This window comes from Rutidosis leptorrhynchoides, chromosome 3 (genome assembly GCF_046630445.1).
Source record: "Rutidosis leptorrhynchoides isolate AG116_Rl617_1_P2 chromosome 3, CSIRO_AGI_Rlap_v1, whole genome shotgun sequence".
NCBI lineage: Eukaryota > Viridiplantae > Streptophyta > Magnoliopsida > Asterales > Asteraceae > Rutidosis > Rutidosis leptorrhynchoides.
Window position 1 is genome coordinate 482372891 of NC_092335.1, and position 13159 is coordinate 482386049.

A 13159-nucleotide genomic window follows, 5' to 3' on the forward strand; every position below is an offset into this window, starting at 1 on the left:
ACTAACCTGGCTTAACATATACGGTGTCTCAATTACGAGCAGGAATAAGCATACTTTCGAGAAGATAGCTTCCTGGTGGGGGCCAATTCTAGACGCAGACAACTGCGAGAATAATTACAAAAATCAAAATCTCCTTGCAGGAAGAGTACTCATCAAAAAAAGAGCCTCAAACTTCATCCAGGAAACGGTTAAAATCAAGATTGATTCAGTTGACACAACGATAGTCTATGTGAATGTTTTAGAAGAAGGACGTGACGTAGTGGAACTTGATTTGGATGGTTATGGAGAAGAAGACGAATGGACCTCTGGCGAGGATTCTGAAACCGAAATAATTTTCTATGACGAATCGCTACCGGATTTCATTATTCCGGTAAGAACTTCTGACAGAGTGGTGGAAGACGAAACATCCAAGTGTTTCGAAACTGTTGCAAATTTCAAAAGTTGTAACGACGGTAATAATGAAGGTCCAGGCCACGATAAAGATTGTTGCGGCGATATGAATTCATCAGACAAAAAAGTTCATCCAGGTGGCTGTAGCAATTCTCGAGGTAATCAAAATCAATCTAGTGGACCCCACACTTTTAAGAATTTACATAAGGAAACCCTAGCCAATCCAGAAAATTGGGATAAACCTGCTGCCAAACAATGCCCAATTTATCAAGATAAAAGGTCCACAAGCTCAGGTATAAGCCCACTTAAGCCATTTGAAATACCCAGCCCAACTAACCATGACAAATCTGATACCAACCAGCCCAACAACTCAAACCCCAACTACCCAAATAAGTCACCAACCACCTCAAGCCCAATTAGGATGTTTAAACCTTTTTCACCTACTCCTATTTCTACGGCCCAAACGAGCCCATCCCACAACCAGATAACTTTATCCATGATTCCCAACCTGTGAGCCCAAATCAACTGATAAACAATTCTGAGCATGTTTCTCCTAATCCCACCTAAAGTCCAATTTGACGAATGAATCTATCGCCTAACACTCCAGATCAAGGAAAACTCAAAAAATTTCCCTTTCACCTTCCAAATCACCCAAACCGGTGAACCCTTAAAACTCCATTAATTCAAAATTCCCCAAACCTGCATTCACCTCCTTGCCTCCTAAACCATCGATTCCCACTACCTTCCCAACCACGAACCCTGAAAAAATTACAAGACACCTACCCCATACCAAATCCATCCCCTACAATGTGTCCAATACCTCCCGAGCCAATCACGACCATGGCGAGCCTCGCATTCAAGAACAAATAATGGAAAACCAACCACTTCCAAAAGCCAGCAAGAGAAAAGCACTAAAAAGTCAAGGGTCGAACATAGAGTTCAATCATGAGTTGGAAATCCTCATCACACATTTTACACGCTAAAAGTAAAGAAAGAACCCTCCATGAAACTCCAAAAAATGGTAATTTAATTAAACACCACTCCAAATATAAGTCAAAAGCTTCTAAGTCACACAAAACCGTAAACAATTTGTCGAGTTTTTCGGAGGACAGTGTGGGTTTGAAAAGTTTTGGTAATAAATTAGGGGTACGCTGGGATTTAATATCTCAGTAGCAACCCCTTATTATCCTCGCAAGTAGCAATTCCAAATATGAAGATACTTTCCTTAAACATTCGAGGTTTTGGTGACAATTTGTCTCCAGAAGGTAAATTCAGGAGGTTTAGGAAACTGCGTATTAAGGAACAGCCTGATATTGTGGTCATTCATGTCATACACCCAAAAATAGCCTGGGGTAAATATGACTTTTCCAATATCATCACATGATTAAATAAACGAGAACGACTCTAAAGAGACGTTTAATAAAATCAGAAATTTAATTGCAGCGGAAAATGAATTGTTTTACATGGTAAACCCAAAAGTAATTAATGTTTAATAAATGATCAGAAATAATAAATGCGGACTTCAATGCACAGCAGGCAAGCAACATAGGGCAGCACATAAGCTATTCTTCACCTGAGACAAACATGTAGTGACCCGTCCTAATCCATCTGGACGAAGTCTTCAACATCTGGTTACATTGCGAGGTGCTGACCTCTATATGATACGTTTTACAAACATTGCATTCGTTTTTAAAAGACAAACTTCCATTACATCGAAAGTTGACAGGCATGCATACCATTTCATAATATATCCAAACTATAATGACTTAATAAAATTCTTGATGAACTCAATGACTCGAATGCAACGTCTTTTGAAATATGTCATGAATGACTCCAAGTAATATCTCTAAAATGAGCAAATGCACAGCGGAAGATTTATTTCATACCTGAGAATAAACATGCTTAAAAGTGTCAACCAAAAGGTTGGTGAGTTCATTAGTTTAAAATAATCAGTCATTTCCATAATTTTAATAGACCACAAGATTTTCATTTCCATTTCATAAATAACATCCCATGCATAGAGATAAAAATCATTCATATGGATTGAACACCTGTTAATCGACCTTAACAAGATGTATATACAATATCCCCATCATTCCGGGACTCCCTTCGAACATGATAAATTCGAAGTACTAAAGCAGTTCAAATTCTCTGACTGGGGCTTGTTAGTGTCCATAGATCTATCTTTAGGATTCACGTCAATTAGGGGCCAGTTCCCTAATTCTTAGATTACCAGACTAAAAAGGGACATATTCGATTTCGATAATTCAACCATAGAATGTAGTTTCAATTACTTGTGTCTATTTCGTCAAACATTTATAAAAGCGCATGTATTCTCAGTCCCAGAAATATATATATTGCAAAAGCATTTAAAAAGAGAGCAAATAAAACTCACTATACTTTATTTTGTAGTAAAAATACATATGACGGCATTGAACAATGCAAGGTTGACCTCGAATTCACGAACCTATATCATTTGTATATTTATTAATACACATAGTTGTAATCGAACAAATATATATATAAATTTATTAGTTATATTCTTTTTTATATTAATAATATATATATATATATATATATATATATATATATATATATATATATATATATGTTTCTTATATTTATTTTGTTATATAAAAATATTAATCTTGTTATGTTATGTATTAAATAAATTTTTAATATATATATATATATATATATATATATATATATATATATATCAGTTGTATATTAATAATAAGAGAAGTTGTGACGCCCCGTACAAAATTAACGTGTACGGATCAACAACAACAGGATCGTTACAAGATCAAACATTATATGCTGTTTTAAAATAAGTTTGCATTCATAAGAAAAGGTGACGTCATAACCAACGTCAAATGTTTAACATACGATAGCGTGCTTCTACGAATAGAAGGCAATAATAGTAGTACGTGACCTAATGGTCATTACAAATTCAGTGTTTCAAAAGTAACATAGTTTGAATGCAAAATAAATGCTTCATGCGATGACATCTCTAATAAACGCAGCGGGAGTCTACACAGCATGACAACTACAACGGAAGCAACCAAACCTCTAAGCACCTGAGAAAACATGCTTAAAAATGTCAACACGAATGTTGGTGAGCTATAGTTTAAATATAACAGTAATGTAAGATAGGTCACGAGATTTCAGTAGTTCAAAACAGTATGAAAAGTATATGTTCAACCGTGGGCACTTGGTAACTAACTTAACGTAATATCACCCCCTAAAAGTACACTTGGCGAGTGCGTATGTTTACAAAGTATTAAACACCCGTTAAATGCTAGCGCTACTAGCCCGAGTGGGGATGTCAAACCCTATGGATCCATATCTAAGATTCGCGTTCACCGGTTCAAAGACCAATGACAAAACCTTACCGAGCTAAGGGGAAAGTTTATGCCATTGTATAATCCACACATATATTAAGTTTAAGTGCTCGTGCCTAGTATGTAAAATGTAAAAAGTGCATGTATTCTCAGTTCCCAAAATAGTTAAATTAAAAAGGGATGCTATAACTCACAGTGAAAAGTAGTAAAGTCGGTACGAGATAAGTAAGAAAGTAGTTGGTCCGAAAGGTCCTCAACCTAAGTCAAAAGTTACTAAGTCAGTAAATTGTTCCCGAAGGTTTAAAAGTATGTAAATTAGGTCTTAAGTATCATCATCATTCATCATTAATCAAAAAGTGCAAAGTAAGTTTCAATCAAGAATAGCGTTCAAAACAAAGGCTAATTTCGTTCAGTTGCCACGACCTCTATACAAAATGAAATGAGGTGAGACCAGTATCCATGACTCCGTATATGAGTCCCCTAGTTGCTGACCAATTTCCAGAACCAAACTCGTCTTCGTTTGACCGTGGCGACGGTTTAAGTGCGAGTAAGTCAGAAATTTCAGCACAACGTTAAAAGGGTGTAGTGCCGTTGTATAACCCACACATATATTAAGTTTAAGGGGAAAGTTTATGCCGTTGTATAACCCACACATATATTAAGTTTAAGTACTCGTGCCTAGTATGTAAAATGTAAAAAGCGCATGTATTCTCAGTTCCCAAAATAGTTAAAGTAAAAAGGGATGCTATAACTCACAGTGGTAAAGTAGTAGTAAAGTTGAGTCGGGAAGTAAGAAAGTATGTAGGTCCGGAAAGTCCTCAACCTAAGTCAAATATTACTAAGTCAGTAAATCGTTCCAATAGGTTTAAATGTATGTAAATTAGGTCTTAAGGATCATCATCATCATTCATCATTAAACAAAAATTATAAAGTAAGTTTCATTCTAGAAAAGAGTTTAAAACAAAGACTGACTTCAGTCAGTCACCACGGCCTCTACACCTACTGAAATAAGGTAAGACTAGTGGCAATGGCTCCGTATATGAGTCCTTTAGTTGCTGTAAAAATTCCAGAAGCAAACTCATCTTCGTTTGACCGTGGCGACGGTTTAAGTGCGAGTAGGTCAGAATTTTCAGCACAACGTTAAAAGGACATAGTGACGTTCGGAGGGCCATAGATCCTAAACCGTAACTCGGATTAAGATGAGTATTAAATGAAAAGTTATCTACTCGAACAGAGCTAACTGAAAATTAACTTTACAGTAGCCCAGGTATTCTGATCAGTTCCAGAAAACAGTAAACAGTAGGTTTCGGTGGGTTCTTGGTGCTTGACGTTCATCACGGTTCTCATCCTTGATGCATATAGCTTCAAGTGTACAACTCGTTGATGTGTTTACATCATCTTTACCAAGTTTTGACCATCATAACACAAGTGTAAGTCTAAGATAAGTAGCACAACTCAATTAAGTGTTGCAATTAGTTTGATGAACCAAAGTTACATCAAGATCATAGATTTAACACATACATGAAATATAAAAGTAATATTGAACTATAAACTTGAAAGTAAACTAACTAATCAAGATCTTAAGTTGTAGAACATAGTTCTTAGTTAGATCTTGAAGATCCAAGACCCAAAAGTCTAGATCTAAAGTTATTAAGTTAAATCTAACACAAGTGTATGAAGTTATAACTAAAAAGTTATACTTCCATGTCCTTGAACTTACAAAGTTAACTTTTAGTTCCAAGAAATATGAGATCAAAATTAACTAGTAATACTTGACCAAATCACAACTTTAAAGTACATAAAATGAAGAAGTAAGTTAAATCTACAAGTAATAAGTTCATGGTTGTTCATACTTTAAAGATTCAAGCCAAATCTTTGATCTTTAAGAATGTAAACTTTAAGTTTACAAACATGAATCACAATTATGATTTTAACACTTATGAACTTTAAATCTTTAACAAGTTTTATGGAAGAATCAAAACATAAACTTGATTCTCCTAGGTTCTTTATGTTCTTGAATAAACAAGATGATATGAAGAAACAAACTAGAGAGTTTGATTCTTAACAACATTAAACAACAACAAATCATTAAACAACAATAAACAACAAATAATGATGATGATTATGTGTATAGTTTCGGTTTTTACAAGAGAAAAAGAAGGAGAAAAAGCTTGAAAGAAACTCACACTTTGAGAGAAAAGTTGAGAGAAAATTGAGAGGAAAATGCAAGTATTTTTGTGTGTGTAAAAAGTGAATGAAGTAGTGAATAAGTATTTCAAAAAAAAAAAAATGTGAGCTCCCTTTTGCCCACCCTTGGCCGACGGTTTGAAGGGAATCAAGAGGAAGAGGAATGTCTACTAGTTACTTCATGTATTGGCTCAAAAGTTGGTTATAAGGTTAGCTTACATGGGAACTAGGTGTAAGTATGTAGTAACTAGATTCTTTATGCACTAATTAACTAGTTAAACCTTAATGTAATACTTACATGAAAGTATTGGGCTAATTAATCCATTAAGGATGTAGGGTGGGCTTCTAAGTCCATTAGCATTAATAAAAGCCCAAGTTCAGGTAATTAACAAGTTAATCCAACAAAGCCCAAGTAATTAATTATTAACACTAGTTAATTAAAAATGATTAATAATAATTAATCATGCATGCAAATAATATCTTAAATATTATTCGTGAGAAGTTCATGTGTCACAAAGACGTGTCGGGCATTCAAAAGTCATGTATGGTAACACGTAAATGTATAACAATACATTCATTTAATCACAAGTATTAACAATAAATATTAATAAGTAAACGTTGGAAAAATCCAGGGTCGTTACATTACCCACATGTTAAAGAAAATTTCGTCCCGAAATTTTAAGCTGAGGTAGATGGAGGAGTTGGGAAAAGGTGAGGATACTTTTGCATCATTTGATCCTCTCGCTCCCAGGTAAACTCAGGTTCTCGTTTGGCATTCCATCGTACTCGGACGATCGGAATCTTGTTGCGTTTCAAAGTTTTGACCTCACGGTCCATAATTTCAACAGGCTCTTCCACGAAGTGGAGTTTGTCGTCAATAGTAAGTTCTTCCAGTGGTATGATAAGTTCGGGTGCAGCAAGACACTTCTTCAAGTTTGACACGTGGAAGGTAGGATGAACTGAGCTCAATTGAGTTGGAAGATCTAAATGGTAAGCAACGGGTCCAACACGTTCCAAAATTTCAAAAGGACAAATGTATCGTGGGTTCAACTTTCCACGTTTTCCAAAACGAATCACACCTTTCCAAGGTGCAATCTTCAACATTACACGGTCACCCACGTTGAATTCAAAGTCTTTACATTTAAGTTCTGCATAACTCTTTTGACGATCACGGGCCGTCTTAAGTCTATCTTGAATTTAGGCAATCTTCTCCGTTGTTTCATGGACTACCTCGGGTCCGGTGGTTTGCGTTTCGCCTACTTCGGCCCAGCAAATAGGAGATCGGCAGTTACGGCCATACAACGCTTCAAAAGGTGCGGCATTAATGCTCGAGTGATAACTGTTGTTGTAAGAAAATTCGGCGAGTGGCAAATGCCTTTCCCAGGCCTTTCCGAAATCGATAACACACGCACACACCATGTCCTCCAAAGTCTGAATCGTGCATTCACTTTGGCCGTCGGTCTGTGGGTGATAAGCAGTACTCATGTCGAGACGGGTTCCCATGGCTTCTTGTATGGAATGCCAAAATCTGGAAGCAAAACGGGGATCGCGATCTGAGATGATCGATAAAGGTACACCATGACGAGATACAACCTCTTTGATGTATAGTTGAGCAAGTCTCTCCATCATATCCGTTTCCTTCATCGCTAGAAAGTGTGCAGATTTAGTAAGACGGTCAACGATAACCCAAATAGTATCGTATCCGCCCACCGTTTTCGGTAGCTTGGTGATGAAATCCATCATTATCCTTTCCCACTTCCATTGTGGGATTTCTGGTTGTTGAAGTAACCCAGAAGGTTTCTGATGTTCGGCCTTAACTTTCGAGCAAGTTAAACACTTACCAACATAAGTTGCAACGTCCTTCTTAAGATTAGGCCACCAATACTGTTCCTTAAGATCGTGGTACATTTTGCCCGCTCCGGGATGAATCGAATATCTTGACTTGTGGGCTTCATCTAAAATAAGGCTTCGTAGATCTCCATAACGTGGTACCCAAATTCTTCCGGCATAACATCGGAGTCCAGTTTCCCTAACCTCGAATCGAGAGACAAGAATGTTCAAATGTTCATGAGATATATTATCCTCCTTGAGAGCCTCATCTTGGGCTGATCGGATCTGGCTGTTGAGATTCAAATGGATGGTGATGTTCAGTGCCCGAACACGAAGAGGTGCCGTCCTCTCCTTTCAGCTTAAAGCGTCAGCTATAAAATTGGCCTTGCCAGGATGATAACGAAGTTCACAATCGTAGTCATTCAACGTCTCGATCCATTGACGCTGTCTCATGTTCAGTTGTTTCTGATCGAATATGTGCCGGAGACTCTTGTGATCGGTGAAGATAGTACTTTTCGTTCCATAAAGATAGTGTCTCCATAATTTGAGAGCAAAGACAACGACTCCAAGTTCAAGATCGTGAGTAGTGTAGTTCCGTTCGTCAATCTTCAGTTGACGAGAAGCGTAAGCGATAACCTTTGTGCGTTGCATCAGTACACAACCAAAACCGCTTTTCGAAGCATCGCAATAAACGACGAAATCGTCACTGCCTTCAGGAAGATATAAGATAGGTGCGGTGGTCAACTTCTTCTTCAACGTTTGAAATGCTGATTCATGTGTGGGTTCCCAAATGAACTTCTTCCCTTTGTGTGTCAACGCGGTCAAAGGACGCGCAATCAGAGAGAAACCTTCAATAAATCTTCGGTATTAACCGGCGAGGCCTAAAAATTGGCGAATATGAGTCGGAGTAGTGGGGGTCTCCCACTTGCTGATAGCTTCAATCTTGGCGGGATCAACTTTGATATCTTGGTCGCTCACAACATGACCCAGAAATTGGACTTCCTTCAACCAAAATTCACACTTGGAGAATTTGGCATAAAGTTGCTCTTGTCTCAAGAGTTCAAGCACTAGACGAAGATGTTGTTCATGCTCTTCTTCACTCTTGGAGTAGATGAGGATATCATCTATGAAGACGATGACGAACTTATCCAGGTATGGCTTGCATACACGATTCATGAGATCCATGAACACGGCAGGTGCGTTGGTTAAACCGAATGGCATCACGAGAAACTCATAATGACCATAACGAGTTCTGAATGCAGTCTTCATTACATCGCTTTCTTTCACCTTCAACTGGTGATAACCGGATCGCAAATCGATCTTAGAGTAAACGCTTGATCCTTGTAGTTGGTCAAAAAGATCGTCAATACGGGGAAGGGGATACCAATTCTTGATCGTCAATTTGTTGAGTTCACGGTAGTCGATACACAACGGAAGGATCCATCCTTCTTCTTCACAAACAACACAGGTGCGCCCCAAGGCGAGAAACTTGGTTGAATAAATCCACGGTCACGTAGTTCTTGTAATTGGCTCTGCAATTCTTACATCTCGGAAGGTGCGAGTCTATAAGGTGCGCGAGCTACAGGTGCAACTCCTAGCACTAAATCGATCTGAAACTCTACTGCTCTTGGTGGTGGTAATCCAGGAAATTCTTCGGGAAAGACATCGAAAAACTCGTTCACAATTCGAACATCTTTCACACTCTTCACCTCAATTTCTACTGTTTTCACATCTGCTAGGACAGCAAGACGTCCCTTCTTCATAATCTTTTGCGCTTTCACGTAACTAATAAGGTTCAGCTTCGAGGTACATCTCTCTCCGTAAATGATCAGTGGCTCACCATCTCCTTGTGGTATACGAAGAGCTTTATCTCTACAGATAATATCGGCCCTTACTTTGGTCAACCAATCCATTTCGACAATAACATCAAAACTTCCCAATTTGATAGGTATTAAGTCAATTTTGAATTCCGCACCAGCTATGTTGATAATAGCCCCTCGGCCAATTTGGTCAACTTTTTCAAGTTTTCCATTGGCTACCTCAACAAGCATACTTTCTTTTAAAGGAACTAACGACCAGTTTATCTTATCGCAAAAGTGTCTACATACATAACTTCTATCGGCACCAGTATCAAATAGAACAGAAGCTAATCGATTGTTGATAGTGAATATACTTGTCACCAAGTCGGGGTTCTCACGAGCATCTCTTGCATTAACGTTGAAAGCTCTGCCACGCGGTGGTCCGCCGTCCTTTCGCTTGTTAGGGCACGCATTTCTAAAATGGCCTGTCTGTCTGCATTCGTAGCACTTTTTAGGTCCATTGGGGTTCGCCTTCACATTCAGGGTGATGACCTTGCAGTCCTTACCGACATGTCCAGTCCGTTGACACTTTTCACAAACAACATTACAATACCCAGTATGGTGCTTGTAGCACCTCTTGCATTGCGGTAGGGTACCCTTGTAGTTTGGGTTGGAGTTGGTGTTCGGGTTGGGGTTTCCACCGTTGTTGTTTCCTCTGAAACCCTCATGTCGCTTCGCCGGGTTTTGATCATAGGCTCTTCCCCTGTTTTTTTCCCACTTGCGCTTCTCACTACTACCCGCTTCAGACTTAGCCTTCTCCGGTTCATCGATGATGATTTGGTTCATTAAAGTATAAGCCATGTGCATTGCCTCCGAGACATTGGGTGGCTTAGACGAGGTGACATTTCCCTTAATGGACTTAGGAAGTCCCCACAAATATCTCTCCATACGCTTGAATTCCGGGGTGACCATGGTAGGACACATCAGGGCTAGTTCCAAATACCTACGATTGTAACCATCGAGGTCGTTTCCCACAACCTTCAACTGCATAAACTCAATCTTCATCTTCTGGATCTCGATTCTTGGACAATATTCCTCAATCAGGGCCCCTTTAAATTCCTCCCATGGGGTAGCAAATGCCTCATCAATACCCTTTGCTTGAGCCAACGTATTCCACCATGTTAGTGCGCCGTTAGACAGCGTACATGAAGCAAACTTGGTTTTGTTCGCCTCTGAGCAGTTACTAACTTGAAACACAGATTCTAATTTCTCAAACCATCTAGTGAGACCAACCGGCCCCTCAGTTCCACTAACGTTATGGGGCTTGCAGCTTTGGAACTCTTTGTACGTGCACCCATTACGAATGGGCTGAATAAACGGTGGCGGTGGGGCTTGGGGTTGCATTTCCGCAATGGCTGCGGCTACCCTTTCGGCAATCATTTCCTCGATTTGGGCTGTGGTTGGTGTTGATCTTTCATTGGCCATGATGTTCTAAACAAAATTTTGACTCAAGTCAAAATCCAGCATTCAAATAGTAATAATACAGTATACAACAACCAACATGTAATCAGCACAACACATGTTACTTAAGTAGAGCAACTGGATACCGATATCACAAAACCATCGTACAGTAATGTAAATAGAACACTTGTGCAAAAAGTAAACAACACAAAGTTCCATTCATTAATAATAAGTTGCATACATTCGCATAGTTTCGTACAATACATAAGTAATACATAAAACTACAACTAGATTACAAAATGAAATCTACTACAAAAAGCCCTACGGTGATGGTGGGTGTAGGATGTCCATTACATGGGGCATCTGGTCCTCAAGCTCAGTTACCCGAGCATGGAGGATCTCCACCTCCCTCATCAGTTCCTCGACAGAGGGAGATGGTGGGGCAGGCAGTGCAGTCGGTACGGGTGGTGCTGGTGGAGCTGGTGGTGCGGACGGTCCGGCTCCAGAAGTAGAGGCTGTGAAGCGGTAAGGCTTACGGATGAAGGGATCAGCAGGATACGGCACAAGCCGCTTACGGGCGGTAACCCTACGACGCTGACCATATGCGTCAGTGAATGCTCGACCTCCGTTAATCCCTGGAATGATGGTACCATCGAAACGGTACCGCTTCTTTGGCGGGGTGGAGGGTGGCTGTACAGGTGCTCATCAGGGTCCTCCTCGTCGGAGTCATCGTCACTAGAGTCATCTGTGGATGAGTCGTCGGATGATGGGTCATCTGAATCATGTGGAGGTGGCTGCACTGGCTCTCCTCGGGCGGCCATCATCTGTCGGTATCTGGCGGGTCCGATCGGCACGAGACGTCCATCAGGAGCGTGTCGGCACCAATGGTGATACTGATTACGGAATGGACCTTCCCCAAATTCTGCGGGAATCACAACACCACCGGGGCGGGGCTGTGGCTCCTGAGGTCCTGGGGCAGGTGGAGTTGGAATCTCCGGGAGGTTCTCGGCTCCGTCAGAAGTAACCATCGGGCCAGGTGCATGACTACTAGCTCTGGAGGACGAAGCGCCTGAGTCACTAGAGGGTGTCGCCGACGGGATCTGAGGATCGGCAACAGTGGCAGGTGAAGTGGCTGATGAGTCTGTGTCGCTGCCCAAAATGATAGCAGGTGGAATATCCGACATCTGAACAAGGAAAAATAAATTTTCCATGTCAGTAAGTCATAAAGCAAGCACGTATTAGGCCAAGTAACTACAATAGTCTAGATCATGTGTAATAGTAAGTAGCATGGCAATAACGACAAGTATCATGCAATCGAAAGAAGATAATAGCATGCAGTACTCAAAAATCATGTAATAGCATACGGCATATAGTAGTAAAAGTAAGCAGCAGCATGCAGCAAGTTCTGCAAAAACAAGTAAACTAGCAAGTTGTAGATTAGTCCTATTAGTGAATCCTACTCGGGTCGGTCTTAGACTCACTAATGCAACCTAATTCCCTACAACCAATGCTCTGATACCAAATGTGATGCCCCGTACTAAATCATCATGTACGGACCATCAACAACAGGATCATTACAAGGTCAAACACTATATGCTATTTCAAAATACGTTTGCATTCATGGTAAAAGGTGACGTCATAACTAACGTCGAATGTTTTACATCAAAAGTATGCTTCTATGAATAGAAGCAAAGATAATAGTGTGTGACCTTTAGGTCGTTACAAATCATAGTTTTAAAAGTAATAATGTTTATGAATGCAAGATAAATGTTCATGCGGTGACATCTCTAAAGCAGCGGGTGTCTACAGCAAGACTAGTACAACAGCGGAAGCGGCTAACCTTAAGCACCTGAGAAAAATATGCTTAAAAACGTCAACAAAAAGGTTGGTGAGCTATAGTTTAAGTATAACAGTATGTAAGGTAGGCCACGAGATTTTAGTGCTACAAAGAGCGTTTCAAAACAGTATGTAAAGTATATGTTTAACCGTGGGCACTTGGTAACTAACTTAACGTTTATAACCCCCTGAAAGTACACTTGGCTAGTGCGTATGTATAAGAAGTATTAAACACTCGTTAAATACTAGCGCTACTAGCCCGAGTGGGGATGTCAAACCCTATGGATCCATATCTAAGATTCGCGTTCACCG